At 43.3% G+C, this 20,374-nt stretch overlaps 1 long non-coding RNA gene across 38 annotated transcripts in view; it reads right to left on the reverse strand.

Moving 5' to 3' along the window:
- The window catches only part of LOC144324199 (uncharacterized), a 584,277-nt gene that overhangs the window by 393,268 nt on the left and 170,635 nt on the right, over positions 1–20,374 (reverse strand). For 35 of the 38 annotated variants that reach the window (XR_013389680.1, XR_013389687.1, XR_013389664.1 and 32 more), the window contains one exon: positions 1,929–2,031. The exons of the other annotated variants lie outside the window; for them this stretch is intronic. This is a non-coding gene — a long non-coding RNA (uncharacterized LOC144324199). The remainder of the gene's footprint in view (positions 1–1,928; positions 2,032–20,374) is intronic. 38 annotated transcript variants of the gene reach the window in all.

Raw genomic sequence — 20,374 nt, forward strand, 5'->3', positions numbered from 1 at the left:
TGAAGCTTGCTATGTTTGCTCTTGAGAACAAAAAACATGGTATCATATGACGTGTGGTTTTCTGAAACCTACTGGGTTTATTCAGTATTATTTTGTAAAACTTATCCATATTATAACATATATTGTATTTCATTGTATAATAGAGTATATTTAATCATTTTCTTGATAATTGGCATTCAGGTAATACCCATGTTTTTTGCTAGGCCAAGCAGGGCAGCTATGAACATTTATGAATATGTGCAAGAGTTTTTCTAGAAGTGGGTTTGCTAGGTCATAGGGTGAGCAAACGTTCACCTTATGAGACAGTGCCAAATTATTTTGCAAAGCGGTTGTACCATTAGCAATAAAAATTTTACTGACTCGCATCCTTTCAAACTTGGATTTGATTTCTTAAATTTTTCCAACTTCTAATGGAAATTCATATACTTATAATCCTTCTCCCAAATTTCTACCCAATTTCTGAACTGAACTATCATTACTACAGAAGAGACATGGGTCTTCAATCTTTTCTTCCATTTCAAATTAATTCAATTAAACAAGAACTTGCAGATTATCTACCCAATCTCACCACTATGCTTCCTGTTTTAAGAAGTGAAAACCATAGCCCTTGCCTCCAGGAGTAAAAAAAAAAAAAAAAAAAAAAAAAAAAGAACATCATCATACAAATCAGAACTACAGAATGACATCAAATACAGATTCTAAGAAAAAAAAGAATTCGAGAAAATGCAAACCAAAACAACAGAATCACTTTTCACCTATCAAATCATTATTAATTTATTTTAAATGACAACATTGAAGATGTTGAGACAAATGTATTCTCATATGTGACAACTGGTAGGAATATTAATTGGTAGAGTCATTCTATTAAACATATTAAAAATTTTTAATACTCTTTGACTCAGCTATTCTACTTCTAGAATCTTATTCTGCAGACATAGTTAAGAAATGCACACAAAGATTTAGGCACAGTCCTATGTGGTATAGTAACTATGGATCAAAGACAAAAATGAAATTTACCAAATACCCAACACTGGGAAGGTTGGTTAAATGATATTTGTCATACATACACAGCTAAGAGTGACACTGTAGAAAGACACTTATGTGCAAATGTGTGTAATACAAAAATGTATTACAATTTCCAAAGATATCCAAAGTGTGTTCTTAGGTAAAAATAAAAAGAAAACAAACAAAAAACAATTCACAAAGAAATGTGACTTTAAGTTTCCAAAAAGGAAAAAATATGTGCATGTGGTATATATACATAGAAGAAGTTAACAATTCTTATTTAAAGAATCAGATGGTATAAAGCTTGACATTTTCTGAATCCCAGGACAAATCAGAAAGGGTAAAAGTGAAATGAGAGAATTGTATTAGCAATGGTGGCATGAAGGAGTGAAACTTTGAGGGAACAGCTTTTCAAGAGTGAGCAAAGTGTCACAGGATTCTTCTTTGCAAGGAAGAATGGGGGTCTTCATCTGACTAAATCCCACCTTCCCATCAATTTCAGTATTTCTGGGAAAGCAGGGACCTAACCTACCAAAAGGGTGTTCATCTCCTTAATAGCTTGCGTGAGAGTCACCAAGGCCACACCAACTCTCCCTGTCTGGTCTACTGCACTGCCCACTGGAATATTTAAGTGAAGTCAGCTGGTCAACAAACAGCCTGAGTCTTTCAACACATGGGCTGCCTGTGTGAACTATCCAAATCATGCCATCACATATAAGAGCCAAAAATGCCTTCGGTGGCTATTTACTTTGAGTGTATTAGTGTTCAATAAAGGAGGTCTGGTGTAGATTTGTATTCTCTAGGCTTTTCTATAAATAAGGTGCCTTTTGTCTCTATCAATAAAAATGTCACAACCCAAATGTATTACAATTTCCAAACTAAAACTTGGTTTAACATATTTTTTGACAGAAAATGAAACTCACTTGATAAGTTTGCTGAGGTGGAAGTGAGGGAAGTCCAGAGGGAGATAAGGTGATTGTTCAATTGATGGTCTCCAACTTCCTTTAGAAAGTGACACCAAATAGTCTATAAGATATAGATTAAGACAACAAGGCATGGAGCAAGGATGTTACATATTTGCTCAAACCATATACCTCAGTGAAATCGGTTTCTTCTCCCCAAAAATATACACGGCCTTTCAATTTTAGAAACCCTAAATCAATACAGGTATCCTAACATCTTGATTTCCAGAAAGAAACCCTCCTCAAGAAGCACAGACTCTTGAGACTACTCTTTAAAAGAAATACATTAAATAGAAAGAAAGGGATATAGATAGATGTTAATGCTAGAATTCTCTTCATCAGGATGCATCTAAGTCCCCACTTCTAACGCAGAGCCCAATGGAGTTGTATCCCCGACACACACCGAAGCAGTCAGTGAAACCAAATCCTTGTTTTCAGTGACCATGACGTCCACACGACCAAGAGGCAATCACCTCTGTTCCCTAGGTTAAATGAGGATTCTGCAGACATTGATTCCAAATTCCTCCAGTGGAAACAAATGTGATCAGCATCATTAATCAGAAAAGCATCATCTATATACCTCTCTTAAAGGGAGGTAGCTGCTCCATGCCACTCAGCAGCGGGGTTCCCTGGCATGGCAGGAAAACCTCTGCAGCCACTGAGAATACAGAGAGACCACTGCTCTATCAGAGTGTGGTTTCTTCTAGGTCCTATTCTGTGAAGAAAAATAACCAGTTGTACATACCGATGAGTGACATTAAAATTCACCATCGAAGTCTCACTTGATAATAACAAGGACACTGCAAGAGTCTCTACAAACACACCAGACTTCAAATTAAAGGGTGAGTTTATTGTTTTTAAGGAAAGCGTGGATCTCTTCACATTAGGACTTGGTGAACAATAAATATATTTCCAGGAGAGGTCTCCTAGGCTGATATGCATTCAAGGTATTATCTTTGCTCTGACTGTATGTGCTTCTGGGTGAAAAAATTCTAATTGCACTCCCATTCAAAAATCAACCGTGGGAATAAGGAATCATGCTCATTTTATGCACAGCTGCCCGAAGGCCTTATCCTTAAAACAAATTACAGCACCTCCTATGCGACACACACTCTGAAGCTAATTCTAACCCTACAGCAAAACTCCAAAATTAAACTTTAATCTGTGATCTAAACAATTTGGTGTTTGTGATCAATCTTGGTATTTTTATAAAATGCCAAGGTAATTGTTAGAACAGAGGAGGACAGAGTTGTCGAATAGCACATTCTGGAGAAGCAAATGAGGCTCGTGGGGCAGGAGCTAGGTGAGGAGACCTGGAGAGAAGACAGGCCTGTGTCAGAGCCGGAGATGAAAAGAGAAGGCAGGCGGATGGCAGGAAGACATGGAGGGAGGGAAGGGGGGAAGGAGGGAGGGAGGGAGAGAGGGAAGAAAAGAGACGGAAGAAAGAGACGGAAGAAAGACATCTTGGTGTGTACAATCCCTACTTCCTCTCGTCAAAGACTCCGGCAGGCTGCCACTCCATTAAAGCAATCACTTTGGCCCTATTAGCCATATTAGAAATTAAATTTGGTCTCTTGAAACTGTACACTAAGAAGCCAGTGGGGTGAACGCCAATTTGACATGATATCTCCACAAGCAAAAGGGGCCAGATGACACATTCTGGGGCGGGGAGAAGCCCACCTGGGAAATGTGCCCAGAGAAGAGAGTTCAAAGAGCTTCCAGCAGAAGGTCTGCCTTTCCCCAACTGGCTGCAGAGCCTCTGCGTCCTACAGCAACCTGCTCAGCAGCTCTGATAAGTCAGACCGAATTCATGGGAGATTACCACACAGCTCCTGCCAAGCTGTGCTGCAGCGCGGGTAATAGATATGCTCCAGCACTAAATCCTAAAAGGCCCTGCTACATCTGTCAAGCATGCCCTGGAAAAGCACCCTCAGTTCAGATGTTATCACTGCTCTGCCTGCATCAGAAGATTTAGTGTCCACCCTGGAGGTTGCTTTTGCTGCACAGTTTTCAGGGGCAAAACAACAAGGGAGAAAGATGAGAGAAAAAAGGCAAATTATTCTTGCTTAAAGCAAAAGAAATAAAGTGATGTGCTTGCAGACTAGTTCAGCTCCTCGCCCTGCATCCAGAAGGTCCCAAATCCCACATTAAGGAGGTACTGATGTTCTAAGCTGATTAGCTAGGACGGTTAGAGTCCCTGGACTGTGACATCATGTAGATGATCTTCTATAGAGCGACTCTTTCCCAAGGAAAGCTAAACAACAAACCCAGCAGGGATCCATAGGCAAGAGATAGAAGATGCAAGCTTTTGATAATTAACTTGAAAACAGGTTCGAGAAAAAGCTGTTCTGATATAAAATGAACTTTTCAGAGCATTTGCTTAGGAAAAGGAAAAAAAAAATTAAACCCCACCAAACAGTTGTACTTCCCACTAACCACGTTTCCAGATGCAGCTTCTGTTTGTTCAAAATGTATTTTAAGAACTACTTTGGACATTTTGTTCATTATGAGCAAAGAAGAGTGTTACATTTATATGTATTTTTAAAGTGTAGAAAATATATATATATATCTATACACACTCTCAGTGTTTTAAGCACAGGAAGTCCACATATTAACTGCCTGTTTTCGCACCAGAGTCTATAATGAATCCAAGAGGAAGACAGGGGAGTCCTAATCTGACCCACCATCTTGGTTTTCTGGAAACTGCTCACACTGATAACCCAGGCTGAGTGCCCAGGGCTCCTGGGAGTTGGGGCGTCTGTGGGTCTGGAGAGGTCTATGCATGATGGTAGCATCTAGTGCCCTGTGGTTGGAGGCTCTTGTGGTACCTGCCCACGTACGGAGGTGGACAAACATGCTGACAAGCCAGGCTGACCTAGAAGAGGACACTGGATGGACATTTCGGCTCTGAATCAGGAGGCAGAGGCCTGGTCTCATCCCAGGATAGAAGATGGATCTGAACCACATCTATGAGCATCATGCTTAGCTAAAAATATCAAAAACTTCTTTTTAAAAAAAAAATGGGCAGTTTTCCTAATAATACCATGTGACATCTTTATGTGAACCATGTCCCCGCTCCTAAAAACAAACTCAGGGAAAAACCAAGAATTGACCACAGGAGTTCAGCTTCTGGACTCGCTTCTCTCTGAAAGACCAGAAGGGGCTTTGTCCTTAGCAGGAATTCCCAGAGCTGACAGTGTTAAGGGTCTTCTTTAATGTTCTTGACAGCCCTGACAACAGGTCATATCACTATCCCTGTTCAGAAGAGAAAGCTGTGGCTCAGAGAGGTGAGGTGATTTGCTCAGAATCACACAGCTCATCTTTGTTCTATTACTTGAAGTCACCCACCAGCTCTAGGAATATATTAAGTCTTTATCAGATCTTTTTCATCGTTGGAAGGGATCGATACTTATTTCTGAGCTGGATGTTTGGAGAGCTTGTTGAAAACTGCGAAGTATGTTTTGTCAAGAAGTTGTTTTCAGAAGCCCACAAAAGCCAACCATGAACAGAACTCCTTGGTCTTTCTAGGAGCTGAGGGGGACAGCAACTCTGAGCCCCTGAGAGCCCCACCACCCACTGAGAAACAGCAGAGGCAGTGACCTAAGGGAAGAGCTGCTTCAAATCAGTGATAAACGTCTCCTCCTCTTGACCTTCTTCACCCACACCTTCTAGACACTATCATCATCCTTGAGCACTGAGCTCACAGGCATTCTTGTCAGAGAGCACTGGTTTGGGGTGTTTATGATCAGAGTTCAATTAGCCTAAGGGGAAATTAAACAAGTGGCTGGCAGCTCACTGATTAGCAATTATTTTCCCAGAAAGTTGGTAGAGCCATGGTGACTGCTGAGCCCCATATCCCCATTGCCTCTTAGTGACTGTGTAAAAAAGCTCCCATCCCTCTGTGTTTCCCCAAACAAGCTGTCCCTCCAGTGACAAACATTCCAGTCTTAGGTTCTTGTCTTTGTACTCTCTGCTGCTCCCACTTCTCCCTAAGTCAAGTGCAATATGCCATACACTATGGTCACTGAATGATCATTCAGCTCTTTCCTCAAACCCACCACCCAGAAGAGATAAATTGGTGGTCTCATCCCAGCATAGAAGATGGATCTGAACCAACATCTCCAGGTTCTCATCCTGTGAAATCTCAGACACGTGTTGCTGGAGAGCCACAGGACTGTGAGAGCCAGCTCCCCTCCCAGCTACAGGGACCTGAAAAACATGAGGTTGAACCCAAGTGGCACACCCTGGTCATCTAGGTCCTGACACTTCTATTAACAGATCTGGTGTCAATTCCACCTCTGCCACTTAACATTTAGGCAAGTAAATTCCTTCTGAATTTTAATGTCCTCATCTGTAAAATGGAATAAAAGTACCCATCTTACAAGGTTGTAATGAGGATTAAGTTGGACAGTACATGGAAATCACTCAGCACCATTAGACATTAGACATCATTGTAATGTTCAGCATAGAATAAGAGCTTAATAAATGGCACTTGGTATTGTTGCTCAGATTTATTTTTTTTAAGATTTATTTATCTATTCATGAGAGACACAGACTGAGAGAGAGAGAGAGGCAGAGACATAAGCAGAGGGAGAAGCAGGCTCCTCACAGGGAGCCTGACGTGGGACTCGATCCCACATCCTGGGATTGGACCTGAACTGAAGGCAGGCGCCCAACCACTGAGCCACCCAGGCATCCCTGTTGCTCATATTTCATTACAATTTACCATCATAGGCTCATTAACACTAACCTGCTAACTGAGCTCAAGACTTTCTTTTTTGTCAACTGGATAACTGTAAGGAAGACTTTCAGAACTGGTTAAATACCTAATCTGATCAATAGGCAGCCACAGGTGACTGCCTTCTTGACCTCATAATTAGGTCTCTCTTCCCTGCATATCTTCAGAACATCTGTGGATGTGACTCCTATACCTATAGCCCTTGCATTGCTGTTGAACTTGTTCACACATGGGCTTCTAATGAGATGATATCTCTTTGCACCTGAGGGTACCATTTTAAGTTTGTGGACAGCGTCTGGTACTTGCCAGTCACACAGTAAATATCACAGGATGGAGATATAAATGAAGACCTCAAATTCCTACCTTAATTGCACCACATAAATGGTTTCTCCAGGTGTAAGAATTCCTTATGTGAAAGATAAGTCCACTGTGTATCATACTTGACTTGTTTTATATCTCTTAAACTAGACATGGGCCCTGATTAGAGGAAATCCTATTTTATAAACCACCAAAAGCATTCAGCACAGATTCGAGCACATAAGTATTCCACATAAGCACATACTATACTCATGATTGGAAGATTGATTAACTTTACTTCTGAAAGAAATTCAGAATTCTAGGGCTTAAAAGATGATTCTTTCCTCTCCAACATCTCCACTGGGGTGAAGAAGACAGGCTGTGAAGGCATCGCAGGCTTTTTTGGGGGGCTTTCAGCCCTCCTGACTGCATCCGCCATCAGGTAAAGAAGAAAAAGTTAATTCCACTTCAGAATCTCTGGCTTCTAAACATCAAAGTCAAAACAATGTGTGTGTTTTCTTAAAAGCAGGGAATGTCACCACTGTTTCTTTGCAAAGTTTCCAAGACGGTAGGATTCTTTTTTGTCATTGGTTTTCAAGAGAAAACCATGGTAGTGGCAGGCCACCTTCACTCCTCATTCACCAACAGAAGCAAAATCTTATACTTTAAGAAAGAAAAGTGCCTGCCAAAGGGAAAATGCTACTTTTTCCTTGAAAATACATTGATTCTTAACTGATCACTGATAAAGGGACTGAGTTATATTTGTGCTTTTAAATCTCTTATACACCTAGGTTCATCCAACTGAATTGAAGAAAACACTATGACGTGTGTTTGAAATAAGGAATTCCCTGCATCAGGCCAGACTTACCCTACATTCTCTTGTCTGGACAATAGCTTCAAACTCACACGGAGGAAGAAGCAATTGTCAGCAGTTGGGGGCTTCCTCTCCAGCCCCTTAGACCCCAAATTGACTCTTACAGCTTTCAAAAGCAAACAGCAATCGCCAGAAAGTGACTTATTTCATAAAAGAAACTGAAACACAATGCCCTGATTGGGTTACTCTTTCTTATAGAATGAGAGCACATTCACACTCCAGCAAAGCCATCGGCCCCATTTCAAGAACTTCAATTTGACTCACAGAGTAAAAGTGGACTGTGGGGAGCGCACTTAAGACCCGTGGTTCAACATCAAAGGGGGAAATGTTCAAATATGTTAGAGACTCTGCGCAAAGGGGTATTATGTGTCTCCACAGATAGGCTTGGGCATACAGGTGGAAAACATTTTTCCCCATTTGTCATGTTCCAAACGTCTCTGCTTTAAAGGAAAGCATGAAAATGGGGAGTTAAAAACAACGCCCGCACCTTTCCTCAATGATTTCTGCATGTTTGCTACATTTGATGCAGACGTGTGTCCTACAATGGTTGAAAAAGGACTTTGATTCTGACCTTCTCCTGTCAAAAACAGCTACTGTCAAGAATAATCTAAAACAGCTTCATAAGGGACGCTTTAACTGATTAATCTCTGAAGGTCACACTGTCTGTTTAGACTCTAACATTGGTGCCACTTGCAGAATAGCTAAACTTGTGAGGCCCCAGCAAGCTCGCTATGGGGAGCTTGGCTCCCAGGGGTAGTTACAGATAATTAGCACAGTTAAAAGTTCAGCCACTTCAGGTAGTTTTTACAATCCCATTTCTTCAAGCACAGGGGCCATGTCTCATCACGGTTCTCATCATCATCAAGAAAACACATTTCTCCTCTAGCAACTTGTGAGCTGACCTACAAGGGGAGCTCCAGGGCACCCACTCGGTCCCTCAGGAGTCGGGGTCTGAGATAGTGAGCCACAGGGCCTCCGAGGATGGGCACGGGAACGCTGCTTGGAGACCAGGAGAAGAGATGGAGACCGTGTTTAAACAGAGTGGCTCAAGTGCCACTCAATCGAAGGGATCAAAATTGTTATTGTTTTTCATCATTATTGCTATTATTTAGTTAATTCACTCTGCTGGACAGGCTTTGGCCCAGCGCCATCTGACAAAGGAGATGCCACAACTGGCCATGGAGCGTTCGGAGCCATGCCCTGTGCTAGAAGATGTGGGAGGAACAGAGGCAGAGGAACAGGGCCTTCCCCACCCACGGTGAAGCGGTGATTTCTGAAGTATGGCACATGGGTCTTCTCAGGGCAGCGAGACCTAGAAAAACTACTCAAGGAATAAGGGAGGGAGACCTAGGCAGGCGGGAACTCGGTGGAATGGGAGTAGATGCCTCCCCTGCCCCATTAATGTCTATTTGTTTTTTTTTAATTGTGACTAACGCACTCTCAACCAACATCTCTGGCTTTCATGTTCATTTTCTTTTTGTATTCCCTTGGAAATGGAGAAAGCTGGTGGAACTGGAAAAGTTTGCAGGACCAACAGGACAGGGACGCACCGAATGCAGAGGCACTTCTTCACCAACGTTTGCATGAAGCAAACATACTCAGGCTCACAGCCTCGCCCTCCCCACCCCTTTGCCACATACCAGCACATCCAGAAATGGCTGAGGTCATTTATGAGCCCCATAAAGATCAGGGCTTAAATCGGAGCTATGCTATGGGATATGGAAAATAAAGTGATAGAACCATCTTGCCACTGCCTGTCTCACTTAAAGATGATAAGAAAACATTATCACATTATTTTAAGGTAAAGCCAGCATTTCCAGAGCTGATTGAGGCAAGAATTAGACAGTGTTTAGGGGATTATGAAAAACAGCTTCTTCTACAGGTCAACAGCTAATCAGAATTCTCAGGAGATTTTCCAAAGATTTTTTTTCCCTCCTTATGAATAATTTCACCAAAGGCACAAAAATGGGCACATTATTTAGAGAGAGCCTTTTGATGTATTTTCTCTGAATAAGCATGGGTATTCGAGGATTTCTGCTAGTTCAGAGCAACAGGGACCAACTTATTAAATGTTCCTGCTGCAATGCCTGCAAGCTAGCTGAGATTAATATCAGCATAACCTGTTACTTAATTCATTATGGGGATACAGGCTAATTTGATTTGATATTATTTTAATAAAGTTCTGTGATATATAAGATTGTTTCAGGCTATCAAAATAATTTTCCAGTTATTACAGTTATTCAAGCAAGTCCTTTGATAGCAGCAGTTGGTCCTCGTCTGTTGTGAATACATTAGCGCTGATGATTCATAGCAGCTGAGAAATGTTAAGCCTGTGAAGCATTGTGTTGATGCTCAAATTTATTCTGCAGGCCATTAAAAAAAAAAGAAAAAATATTTTGTATGCATCAAGCTTACACGTGTCATTAACACAGTTCATTTTTTAAAACCAGTCTTTCATAGAAGACAGGGTTTTTGCAAAGAAAAAATCTGCTGCTCGCTTTGAAATTCATTGATGCTGTTTTACATGTTTTTTATATACAGTTTGCATCAGCCTGTATATTAAGTGAATCAAATAGTTCTAAAAATGATGCATTCTCTCATTGCAGGGGGTATTGTAAGCCATTACAATATAAACTGTTCCAGTCCACAACCCTATATGTTCATTTGGCTGTCATGCAGACAAAAGCTTTTAATGTTGTTAATGTGCTCTGTTTAAAAATCCCATTTCTGCTTTTATGCCATTTGCAGATATTTCATTTGGTCTTTACCCTTCTTTCAAAGGGGAGGAGGAAAGAAAACAAAAATGCCTCTGCGAAAAGCACAAAAGGAGGCACCCCCTCAAGGAGCCTCTCCTGGCCTTCCCTCTTCACACCCCCTTCTTCCTTCTCCCTCCCCCTCCCTCCACTCCTCTCTGCTCAAGTGAGTTGACACGTCTGTCGGTCCATTCCAGGGGGGTTGGTGGAAATAAAAAATGCGTGCTATCATTTGGCAGACGTTCAAAAACTTGACCTAAAAATTATTAACAGGGCTCTGCTGTCACCTCCTCCCTTCAGACCCTGAGTGTTTCTCCTCTGATCCCCGCAGCAACCTTCCTGCCCCTGGGCTGGCCGCCCTGCAGTCACTCCACGCTCCACACTGTGACCGGAGTGGTCCTCCTGCTAACATATGAAAAGAACCCCCTCGCTCTGCCCCTTTGAATCCCTCGTTGGCCACCCACTGCCCACATGAAAAAGTCCAAAGCTCTGCAGTGCCCACCTGGACCTGGGGCAACAGCTCCATCTCTCCCGCAGTCTCCCTGCGCCCCCATTTCACACTCTTTCGCCACACTGGCCCTGCACTGTCTGCGCCCGAGCTGCACACATATCACTGCTCTATCTACACCTTCTAATGAGATCGGGCACATTCGGGGTGATGTGGCCACAGACCTCTCTCTATACCTTCTGTCCTTTCTCACCCTCATTACAGCCCTAATGACAGCACAGGGACCGCCTTCTCCATCACTGAACTTCTTTCTAATTCTCACATTAGACTGGGCACTCCTTGAGAGCAGACCCTGGGTCTTTATCATTATGTTCCGCAGTAGACATAGGAGGTCTTCAAATGCCACTCTACTGAATGAAGCACAGATCTTTTGCCCAGCAGGAAATGAACTCACTGCTTCCAGAAGTGCCTACATGTTGTAAACATGCTATTCTAAACCTGAGTTACCACATATTCCCCAAGATAAATACCCTATATTTATTTTAATTCCACTTATAAACTCCTCTTGTGTTGGAACATTGCTCAACTGCACATTCCCATCTTGACCAATAAGAAAAATTTTCCCACTGATAGCACAGAATTAACAAGGTTGCTCAGAGCATGAAAATGCCAAGGCCTTGGGGACCACAGTATATAATCAGGGACAAAGGAGAGGCGGTGTGCTGAGACGGAACTAGTTCAAGAGTCAGGGATAGTAGGGCCAGGCTAGGGCGCTGAAGGCCCACGCTGAGCCTTTGTGGTACCAGAGAAGGGTGCCCCTTTCTCCCAGCAGATAGCCCCATGCCTAGGCACACAACTGGATTCAGAGCACAGGCTGGATCCGGGCTCTTCTCACCATGCTGGCCCGGCACCTCTGTGCAACACACAAACCGCCCTCCATTCGTAGCCAACCCCTGCTCATGCTGCCCAGGTCACCAAACCCCTCTCCAGGAGGCTGCGTTCTCCTCTAATGGAAAGGGATATATAAAACCTCTACCCACTTCCAACAGGATTGTTGTAAGGATCAACATAATATATATGAAAACACCTTGAGAATGATAACTTTAATACCTACAGAAAAAAAAAAAAAAACATTTAGAGAACTCTACTTTTGAGTACTACAAAGGGGAAATGTGCTCCCAACCCTCCATGTGGACAAGACCTCCTTTCTTGGGCTCAGTTTCCTCATCAGAGAACCAAATCCCATGGACCTTCTGGAGGGGGGCGGGGGGGGAGAAGTAACACTACTGGCACCCAACAGGCCACATGCTGTAAGCCCTGATTATAGACTTACTGCTGTGTGGTTTTTCCATATGGTTTTCCCAAACAAGAATCCTGAACATCCGATCTCCGTTCTCCCCACGTGTGCGCTGAACAGCAGGGGTATAAGAAGTTGGCTTTAATGGTATTTAATCTAAGATTCCCGATAGTCCTCTAAATCTGCCTCACCAGCCGGCACCCAAGTACAAAACGCATGGCCTCAATTAGCACCAGAACCTTCCACTCCCCTCCAACAAGTGGGCCTCCTGTTCAGCCACACACACACACACACACACACACACACACAAACTCTCTATAGTAAAAGAGAATGACCTGAACCTTACAAAGATATGGGGGTAGGGGGAGGATTCTCCCCCCAAAATCCCTGTATTCAGAAAGGCAGAGTGAGTGTTGTGATGCTTTAGGAACCAGAGAAAGATAACCACGGGAGACGGGAGATGGGTGTGATTGTAGGACACTTAGTAGAGAAAATATTCAAGAACATGTCGGTTTCAGGCAAAAGGGGAGAAAGCAACTCAGGGAAAATCTTGGAATTTAAAAGTAGTAAAAAAAAAAAAAAAGAAGAAGAAGAAAAGCAAATGTCACACTGGGGACAAACAGCCTCTTGGCTCCTCTTCTAAGCAGAGGCCACGTGAACGTCTCAACACCGTCGAGGCTGGCAACAGCACACATCTGCCCGTCGGAAGACAGTTTATAGTTGTGCCCCTTACATTTGACAGATGCCGCCCAGACCCAGGGAGTGGGGAGGTGGTGGGCTCTCTGCAGCAGTCCTCAGGCTGCCACGGAGGGAATGCTGAGATGCGGCCGGAGTGGTTCCCATTCCCCCCCTGCTCTGTAGGCTCCAGCAGTGGGGAAACTGAGGAAGGCAGCAGGCTCTCGAAGAGGAGGGAGAGGGAAGGTCACGCCGAGGGTGACCACGCCCCAAGGCCAGCAACGTGGAGACCCACGTGGGCATGAGGTCCACCTCCTACCCCCACCCGTCCGGTACTGTTTTCTGCTGCCCTGAAGAGACTGACAGGGTGGAGGAGAGGGTAGAGCAGAGGCCCAGCCTCAAGCTGGGACTCCCCCTGGGGGCTGCCTGGGCGTCTCTGCCCGACACACAGCCGCCTACTGAGGGATCATCCTGAGGCAGACGAACAGGGGCTCTGAGTCAGAAAAGTTAGTTCATTCCCACAAGCCTCACCGTCTTCCTCTTTGCCACAGCGGAATTAGGATGCGGCGAATGAAAAAGTAGAAGTTGGTGTGCGTGGCAAGGTATCCGGGCACGGGTATCCAGTAACTGTCTCCTTTCCTTCCTTGCTTCCTTCCTCCTTCCACTGCTTCCTCGCATCTTTCCTTCCTTCCTTCTAATGACAAACTTCAGCCACCTCTTTTCTCCAAGGACACCCAAGGGCTCTTTATCTTCCACCGGACACAAAGCAAATGTCTCCTTGTCCCCAAATAAATATCTGGGTTGGATTCTTACAAGAAACAGCTTTTGCGGCCTTAAATGAGAGAGACTGAAGAAATGAGGTGTGCCTGCATCACTTCCATAGAGCCCCCTCCCCGCCCCCCACAGTTCTGGAACCGCCCCACTGTACTGCTTCTGTAAACCTGGAAGGAAAAGACAAAATGGCATGTTCTAATGAATGCTGGGCTCTCGCAAAGGTGGTCCTGTGCACTCCAGCCAGGTTCCTGGCCCTGGGTAGGTTAGGAGACCCAGGGAAGGTACCTAGGATTGGACACGAAAAGCCAAAGCTCCAGGGCCCGACTGCATACAGACCATTGTGGGGCACGCTGGGCCTCCTGTCTGACCGCCTCAGCCCCAGACTCTGTCTTCTCCAAACCCCTGCACAGATGGGCCTTTGGAAAGCACAACTCTGCTCTGGGCTCTCCACTTGAAAATTCTCTCTTGATCCCTGTTACCCACCAAAGGAAACAGAAGTTCTCTGTCTGGCAGTTGAGGCCCTGCACGATACCATCATGTGGGTCTGTCTGGCCTGTCCTCTGTGAACCTGAGACTCTAGTCAAGCGCCCAGCTCCACATCAACCAAGAGTGCTCTCTGCCAGCCGTCAGGGCCTGCTCCTCGCCACCTCCACCATGATGCTTTTGCCCTGGACCGCTGGCCACACGTCTTTGGTATTTCCACAAGAGAGTCTTTTGTGGCATTCCACAAACTTTTTAGTATCTGTGCTCTTGCTCTCTTCTACCCCAAACATCCACATCCCCCCTCCCCAACACATGTACAAACACAAGATCATTTATCCTTTGAGGGCAAGGACTGTCTGTCTCTCCCCTTGCCCTAGGAGAGACTCAAGAAATGACAGCTGGGACAAATGCCCAAATGGCTAATGACATCCAGAAGAGTCAATCCACTCCGAACAGTATAGGGTAAATAGAGAGCTAACAAATTCAGGAGTTCTAAAGGAGGACATATTTCCCAACAGTGATTATAATTTAGCAATAATAACAGCCACTGATCGTCAAGTACTTGACAGAAACAGTCCTATGTATTTTCCCAATAGTAACTTATTTAATCCTCACGACAACCAAATGAGGTAGCTATTTTTATGAGCACCATATTACAGAGGGGGAAATAGGCATAGAAAGTTAGTAACTGGTCCAAAGTCACATCTCAAAGAGCTGAGCTAGGACCAGCCCTGGATGGGCTGGCTCCACAGCCAGTGCACTTAACCAGCATGCTATGTTGGCTCTTGGTAGAGCACTCAATTACCAAATAGATGCTGGTTAAGAATATTTCTTCTCCAAATCAAATTCATAAGTACCCTGCAGGTCCACAAGCAGAGGGAGACATCACAAGGTAAAACCTCAAATTTGTCCACACCGCTGGATAGAGAATGAAGAATGGAGCCCAGTTCCTCCGTTTAAACTTATTTGGTAGAAATGAGGTAACATCTGCCCTGGCCTAGGTCACTGCCTGCCCTGAATATGCCTTTTGAAGATAAGAGATCTGGTCAATTTAAAAGGTCCAGATCTGAGGTGAGAAACCAATAAGCCCTTTAAAGTTTGGCTGCCTAACTAATCAGTGAATTATGTGCTCATCAATGAATCACAGAAATAAGAGATAGTGGAGGCCCCCCTGGGTCACGTGCCCATCCCCCAGCATGGGGGATTTCCTCTGCAGCATTTTCTGTGAGTGCTTCTCCAGTCTAATTAGAAATGACCAAGCAATGGGGTTCCCACCATTGCCTCTTGGGGAACTATTCTGCCGTCTAAGAGACCTAATTATTAGGAAATTGATCATTATATTCATACTAAATTCTTCTCTGCGCAGTTGTATCACATCGCTTCTTAATTGTTCTCCTTTTGACCCTGCCTCCTCCTACCCCAAACAATTCCTCTTAAGCACTTCAATTACTTTTTCCCTCCGCTGATTCCCAGCCGGCCCACCAGGGAATGAAGTCGAGAGGAAAGAGAGAAATGAGCAATGGAGGAGGAAGGAACAGAGGCCTGGCATCCCAGCAAGGTCACTGAGTCCACTGGAAGGCCCTTTATTCACTCACAGGCTCTCTCCTACTCGCCAAAAACCACAGCAGACAGCAAGACACTGAGTACTAAAGTCCCCTCCCATCACAGTCCCCTCAGGGGCCCCTCCCTTGGCCAGCCCCAGGTCTGCCAGAGTGTCCAGCAGAGCAAAAGTCACAACCCAGCCTCTGGAACTTTTCTGGGCACATCCATTACCGCTACAGCAACAGCAGGGTCCTGCACAGGCTGAGGCCAGGCAGGCAGGGTATGTATGGAGGAAGAGGTAGAGAGGAGGGGAGTTCCATTACCAGCATCAATCCTTTGGCATAAGAACTCTCCTGGAATCACCAAGTTCTGTAATCTTACTTTAGGCAGGAGGGAAGGAAAAGTAAAGAAACACTGAACTGAGCTCCCAGTGACCCTTGTACATGTTTGATCAACCCCACCATGACTGAATCAGTATTGTGAGGGCCAGCCGCTAGAACAATGAGCCTCATGGGACATCTGGGCATCACAGTGTCAATGGCCCTTGTTAGGTCCTCTCTCGGGGAGGGAAGCAAGGAGCAGCATCTCCACACAGAGCTGTGTGAGTTTTGCCCCAGGCCAGTGGGGAATGGAAATGGAAAATCTACTCCACACTCCATCATCCAAGCCAGAAGAGAGGATACCATTTTGTAAATCACACAAAAAGACTATAAATGCTACTGGCTACACTGGCTAAGAGGATGCCCATCTACCCCCAAAAGACTCTGTTTCTTCAGGTCTTCTTATCTTAGATAATTTCAAACACTCACTCAAGCATCCTGATAATCATAACATTGTATAGCTACAGTTCTCATGGACTTGAGCAAAGCTCATTCAGGGCAACAATCATCTCTTAAACTTGTACTATGATCCCCACAGTAAGTAGAACTATGGCCTTCATATAGCAGATATGTCAGAAATGTTTACTAATGAATTTTACAAAATTCTGAAGGCATGAGATTCAGCAGGGCTATTTTTTCATCCTTAATGTTCTTCTCATTTATCTTCCCTTTTATCTTTGCCCTACTCCTCTTCCTTGCTTTCTCCACAAGTTGTTTCTCTGCAGTGCTTCAACAGACTTCTGGTATAAGCTTCATGTATATGTCCCCTGCCACCACAGTATCACAGAAATTTAGTGAAATTTGAGACCCTCTAGTCCAATTCCTTTCTCTTTAGAGGAGACAACTTAGACCAAGAAAAAGAAGCAACTGCCCAAGTTATCCATTTAGGTACTGTAGGAACAATTATTTTTTCAATAAACATGTCTGAATACCTACCATATATAAAGTTCCATGTTAAACACAAGGGTTGCTAACATGACCAAGGCTTGACTCCTGAAATTAAGAAGTTCAAAGCCTTGAAGAACAGAGATATATATTACTATCTCCAGCACAATAAACATATGCTTTAACAGAAGACTGGATAAAGTCTGTGTAAGACAAGAGAACTATAAAGCAGTGTGGCTGGAGTTCCAGAGAATATGTGGCTAAAAAAGAAGAAGTAAGAAAGGAGCCCAGAGAGGTGGATCATAAAGATGTTGAATACCACGCTAGTGAATTTGGATCTAAGTTGCACGTGGTCACAGAGAGTCACCAAAGGTTTTTGATCAGGAGAATAACAATACCAAACCTGGTGTTTCAGAAAGATGTAAAGCGGAAGGACTATAGGCAAGGCCAAGGTACCAGTTAGAGCTTACTGAAATTGTTCAGTCAAGAAATAATACAGGATTAAACTATGATGTCAACAGAGTGTAGAAATCTGAAAAAAAAAATTTTGATGGCCAACTAGTTAGGTATGAAGGGGGATGAAAAAGAAAAATTCAAAAATTATTTTGAGATACAGCATATATACACAATGGAATATTACTCAGCCATAGAAAAGAATGAAATCTTGTCATTTGCAATAACACATATGGATCTAGAGGTTATAATGCTAAATGAAATAAGCCAGAGAAAGACATATACCATATGATTTCCTCATAGGTGGAATTTAAGAAACAAAACAAAGAAAAAAAGACAAAAAAGAAACCAGACTCTTAATTATAGAGAACTGATGGTTACCAACTGATGGTGGCAGGTGGAGAGATGGGTGAAAGAGATAAAGGGGTTTGAGAGTACACTTACTGTGTTGAGCACTGAGCAAGGTTAGAAGTGTTGAATCACTGTATTTTACACCTTAAACTAATATAACACTATATGTGAAGTATACTGGAATTACAATTTTTTTTAAAAAAAAAAGTATGCGGTGGAAAAAAAAAGTATGTAGTGGGCTTTTTGAATGCTTTATAAAAATAAAGAATAACATTTTGTTTGCTTTCTTAAAAAATTATTTTAGATTTCTAACTTGGTTAGCTGGGTGAATAACTATGGTTTCATGGAGAGGAGAAAATATAAAAAGAGAACAGATTTACAAAGAAAGATAGTTTGGTTTTAGAAATACTGTGCTTGAAGAAATAAACCAGAGTTCAATTGGAAATCTCAGGTAGAAATAATGACAAGGTTTCATGAGGGGATGTGCAGGTGGTAGCTGAAGCCACAAGTCTGATAGTCACTCAAGAGAAGAGGGTGCTGTAAAATAAGAAGACCCAGTATGAAAGTTGAGAACCAGCTGCATATGAGGACCATATGTGCAAGGGATATCAGAAAATACAGAAAAGGTGACCAAGGAAGAGGCGCCAGAGAGATGAGCAGGGAACCAGAATGGAACATCTCATAACCAGGGAGAGCAGAGTCAGAGAGGTTGGATAACATAAAGACTTACAAGAATCAATGAATGTAGCCACTGAGAGATCACCAGCAATTGCAAAAGAATACATGTTATAGTGATGGGAGCATATGTCTGATAAAAAATTAGACATTACTTGGGTAGCAAATTGAGGATGAGGAAGAGTGTAGACCATTCTTCACAAACACTGGAGATTAGGATTAGCTCAAATGGGAGGTTTGGTTGAGAAAAGACTCTTTTTAGTAAAGAAGACACTCAATAATATTTACAAGAAGCCAATGCAAGAAAGGAAGAAGACAATTGATGGTGAGATTCTAGTGGGTTCATGAAGTGATATGACCACAAATAAAGGTGGAAGAGTATGGAACATCTCTTAAGGAAAACAGAATGAAAGAAAGTAGCTGAGGGATTAAGTATGTTTGGTGGCAAGATAGAAGTGGAGGGAATTCAAATCTGGTAACTAGCAATTTTCATTGAAATAGAAAAAGTCATCTTCCAGTATGAGTGAACAGCTAGACTGAGGACAGTGATGAAGACTAAAATGGTTAACCCTAGTGGCACATGATAGAGGCAACTAGAGATGAGTAAATGTCAGGGTCAGGACTAAAATGAGCCAGTGAAGCATGGAGGGCACAAAATTTAGGGAAGCACTCATTCTCAGCGTCCAGCAAATGCACAGTTGGCTCCAACAGTGAATGTTTCTTCATATTCTGCATTCTAGACACCTCACTTGCCCCCACCATAGTCCTGGCGCTGGGATTTCCAAACAGTTTCACCATCTAGATGAGGTTGGAAAGCACAGATTTTTAATGTGGTAGGTTAGCTCATCCTAGTTAGAAAATTTTCTTCCATAGTGCTTAGAAGCCGAGGATAAGAAATGAAGAGAGACAGAGACAAAGACAGATACAGAGAAGACAGAAGAGGAGGAGACAAGGAGAGAAGAAGATGGGAGATGTGGATGGGGGGAGGGAAGGAGGTATGGGAGGGAGAAGGTGATGGAGTAAGAGAGAAATTATTAGCCAGAGATTAGAAAGACAGATAAAACAAGTCAAAGGACTAAAAGAACTGAACGTGCTTGTGAGAGCAGAGTTGAAATGGTTGCACAAACAAGGTAGGAACAGAAATGGAGTTAGGAGGGAGTGATATACTGCTCACATAAGGAAAGGTCAAGAGACCAAGAGTCCCAATGAGACCAAAGAACATATATCAAGGGCATGAAAGAGTGAGGACTGATAGAAGGATCAGAGGTTGTGGTCAGAAAGGAGAATTTCAGAGTTCAGGATTTCAAAAATGGAGCAACTCCAGTTGATGACAAGGGCCAGTAGTTGCTATGGGAGCAGCTGCAAAAGTGAAGTTGAGGTGGAGGTTGCTCGAGAAAGAGGTGTCAGGAACTATGAGGCTGAAGCATTGGATGGGGTCCTCCACGAGAATGTGACTTCAACAGTTGGAGGGAAAAAAAATCACCCTGGTCCAAACACAGGGTTTTAACATAACCAGAGAGGATAGAGACAATTCTTCACACCCACCCATCTGTCTCTGCTGCCCAAGTCAAAGGAGTATCACTAGCACAAAATACAGTGGACTCCTGCTCTCACATTGGCTTGTGGCTTTCTAGATCTACTTTTCTATATTATGCCTTTACTGTACAGTGTTCTATATCTTGGGATGACGTATGACTCAAAGTTTACGTGAATCCATGCAGTGAGATAAGTATAATTAAGTGTTATTATAGTATCATCAAAAACAAAGCTTCTTCTATCTTC

This window comes from Canis aureus, chromosome 11 (assembly GCF_053574225.1).
Source record: "Canis aureus isolate CA01 chromosome 11, VMU_Caureus_v.1.0, whole genome shotgun sequence".
NCBI lineage: Eukaryota > Metazoa > Chordata > Mammalia > Carnivora > Canidae > Canis > Canis aureus.